This window comes from Camelina sativa, chromosome 11, assembly GCF_030686135.1.
Source record: "Camelina sativa cultivar CO46 ecotype springtype chromosome 11, ASM3068613v1".
NCBI classification, from domain to species: Eukaryota; Viridiplantae; Streptophyta; class Magnoliopsida; order Brassicales; family Brassicaceae; genus Camelina; species Camelina sativa.
This window is the reverse complement of record NC_141890.1, coordinates 36517363-36520766: the sequence shown is the minus strand read 5'-3', so window position 1 is coordinate 36520766 and position 3404 is coordinate 36517363. Positions and strand designations below refer to the sequence as shown.

Here is a 3404-nt window from a genome sequence, read left to right as displayed (position 1 = left end):
ACAAAGTTTTCTCCATCAGTTTGTTCAAAAAAAAAAAAAAAACAAAGTTTTCTCCATCTTCTAATGTGATATTTGATCAAATTCAATCCTTTTGTTGCTTACGATTGACCAATACATTTCTATTTGGCTCGTCAATGGCCACAACATAAAACAAAGGCAGTTATAGACGGTATGCACCTCTGTTACTATTCATTATGATGAACCGCATGACAAATCAATTATATTTAGAAATATAAATTTATTTCTAGTAGTTAATGTATATATATGTGTGTCGGAACAGCGATGTTTTCATACCCTAAGAAGGACTGTTAAATGCTTTCTGGAACAGGATACACGGTTTCTTTATACACATAACTCAATTTCAAACAATTTACGATTGGAGGCATATATGTCTAGATATATATATATTATGACGTTCTTAGAAGCAAACACTTGTTCCTACTTTTTTGAATCATGCCGAAATCATCTTACTATGGGCTTTTCTACTAGGGTTTTTATATTTTTGCTTTAATGGAGCTACCTAAGATATTACGCCAAAGAAAATAATGACACTGGTCTCCAAGGTTTAGTAGTATTTAAAGGTCAATAAAAAAAACCAAAACAACAAGTACATAGATAAAACCACTAGTATAAATAATATTTTGCGTGAAGCTCACCATAATTGCATAATTACCTTTTAAGTTTATATAAAGAAGTAAAACACAACTTTAATTACAAAAAGTAATAACAATCTCACTCTCGTCTCTCTTTATAATCTAGTATGCTGATCTTTCAACGGATATAATTTTTTCTTGGTTACTTATATTTTTATCCACCATAAATTAAAGACTTATTTATAACAATTTTAATATAATACCATAAAGCATAAATGCTTAAAACTTATAAGATCCGATTAAATCAAGATTTCATCACTAAATCCGATGTTAACATTGGGAGACCAGCATAAGGACGATGGAGAAAGAGGTGGGGAACAAGTTCGAGACGAAGAGCCCGAGGAGGAAGTATACGTCAACAATGAAGACCAAGAAGCTGCCAAAACACTGTCCCTGGCCGGGGTAGTTATTTTTGCCGGAGCCACCACATCTTCTAAAAGCCCTTGTTGCCGCCGACAGTGATCAACCGGTAAAAATAACTCATCTTCGAAATTTAACGGTGTGTATTCTTGGGCTATATAGGCTGAATGATTTTTGTAGGCATGCTCAATTAAATGGGCTTTTTTACTTTCTTCTTGGGTTTGAGATGTTTTGTTAATTAGTTTATCTTGAGCATCATGTTTAAGTGTTTTCGCTTTTTTATTAGGCCTATGTGTCTTAACAGGTGGGAAGAAGAAAGGGTATGCGTAGTGGAAGTGGAAACCTTCGTAGGTGATAATATATGTGTTAGGCTCATCAATTGATCTCTCCACTTGCTTCTTTGCATTGCATATTGGGTTTGTGCACTTGTAATAACTCCTAGACATACATCAAAAATATAGTAACATTATGCTTGTGACAAAAAACTAGTACAAGTTCGATTTGTCCGTCTGGCCTTTCAATATGCATATACGAATTTATAACATGCATGTATATAAAGTGTACCTTGGGTTAGGGCTATTTTTGATGGCTTTCTGGCCATACTTTCTCCATTTGTATCCATCATCACACATTCCATTAGTATAGTTCTTGACCTTTAAAGTGTACCTATCCACTTTGTTCAAAGTACTTCTTTCCAATAGTTGAACCCTATACATGAATATAAACAAGGGACTAATGAGTACATAATATTAAAGCAAACATATACGTGTTCTTGTAATAGTAAAGTTATCTATTGTTTACGTTGATATTGAGATTTCTTGGACTGGATGGGTGTGGGGTTCAACCACAGCCAGAGCGTTTGCCATATCTTGGATTCGTGGACCGGAGTTAACTGGTAATGAAACGAACGTGTTGGTGATGGAATCTTCATTTGGCATGAGTCTGTGCTGTTGTTCTTGAGGCAGAAAGAAGAGAGGTGGGTCATTAACGAAAAGGTCTTCAACAGCGTTGTTATCATACGTTCTTGTCCACTCAGAAAGTTCTTCTTCTGCCATATGAGTGACTATATATGGGAACAAGAAAACTTATACGAGCCGGTGGAGAGGGAGATAGAGAGAGAAATATAGTTTCTTTGGTGTTTTAATTATAAATAAATAGCGTGTGTTGAATTTATACTACTTTTTCTTCTGAGGAGTTATATTTGAGTAATATGTCATTATTTTTTCTTATAAATTATGTATATTTAGGTTAAGTGGTATGAAATTCTTAATTGATTTTGTTCAACAGAATAGATGCATTAATTGTAAGCTATGTTTTTTTTGTTAAAGCATTTCTCGATTTGTGCGTGTCATTTTTGGGCAGGAGCCATGCTAATCTTCTTTGTATCGTTCCAATTTTATCGGATGTCCCCAAAGGGACGTAAGCTATGTTCATTCTCTCATTTCTGTGTTTATGTATACGCTAGATTAATTTCTGCGCAATAAAAACAATGTGTTTTAATAACCTGATTTTGCTGATTCTTATTATTAAAATCTTATATATATAATTTATTCATAAGGTGTTTGAGATTTTACTTTCATTCAGAAAATCTCATAACATTTTATTATGTTAGGGAGAGACTTTCAAAGAAGGAGCTTTTACATATATTTTGTAGTTATTTATCTTTTTATCACGAGGTTGTTGTGTCGGAAAACACTATTAAAATAGTGGTTCCGTAGGAGCACGTCCAAAAGACCGAGAATAAACTAACATAAAACACTATTATAATTGGTTTTTGGTAATTTGAATATCCATCTTGTCATATAGGAATCAAAATTTTATTTTAATTTGGAGTTTTTTTTGTTTTGTTTAAAAAAAACACGATGAAAATATATTTTCGAAACTGGTTAATTGTTATACCTTGTTTGACATACATCTGGATGCATTGTGATCGGCCATCTATCAGGATTTTAGTTTAAAGAGGAACATTCTCCGAACTTGTCTACATTTTTTTCCGCGATACATCGATAATACTAGCACTAACCACTATTGTTCTTATTATCATATGATTTTTTCTTCCTAAAATGATAAGGCAATAATGGATATTTTGTATGTATTGAGCATGCGACAGCCTATAACATTACCATTAAATTTAGGGTCATCTTATCTTAATTGTCTTTTGTCTTTAAAGGGGTTTTGTAGTATGTCCACATGTTTCATGAATCAACCGTCGTGGATAACTTTGTAAGCTTATATCTTAGGCCCCATAACATTGATAATATCGAGTTTGTTTTGGTTGCTATCTAGCTTTGACTTTGTAACATAAAGACAAAAACATAATGTGACTAGCTAGTGGACAAAGGAAGTTTGGGTTGACTTAGTGGGTTTAGGTTTTGTTGTCTCACTAGGTCC

The 3404-nt window shown here is 33.2% G+C and overlaps 1 non-coding gene and 1 pseudogene across 2 annotated transcripts; both read right to left on the bottom strand.

Moving 5' to 3' along the window:
• Positions 1-655: 655 nt before the first annotated feature.
• LOC104725135 (putative WRKY transcription factor 49) lies at positions 656-2153 on the bottom strand (annotated as a pseudogene). Its single transcript, XR_015572848.1, has 3 exons — positions 1815-2153; positions 1578-1721; positions 656-1451 (listed from the first exon to the last, which is right to left on the bottom strand). The product of XR_015572848.1 is annotated as a putative WRKY transcription factor 49 (transcript).
• A 176-nt stretch (positions 2154-2329) lies between these two features.
• On the bottom strand, positions 2330-2432 carry LOC147934890 (U6 spliceosomal RNA). Its single transcript, XR_015573241.1, has one exon. It is a non-coding gene; the product is annotated as a U6 spliceosomal RNA (small nuclear RNA).
• Between the last annotated feature and the right edge of the window lie 972 nt (positions 2433-3404).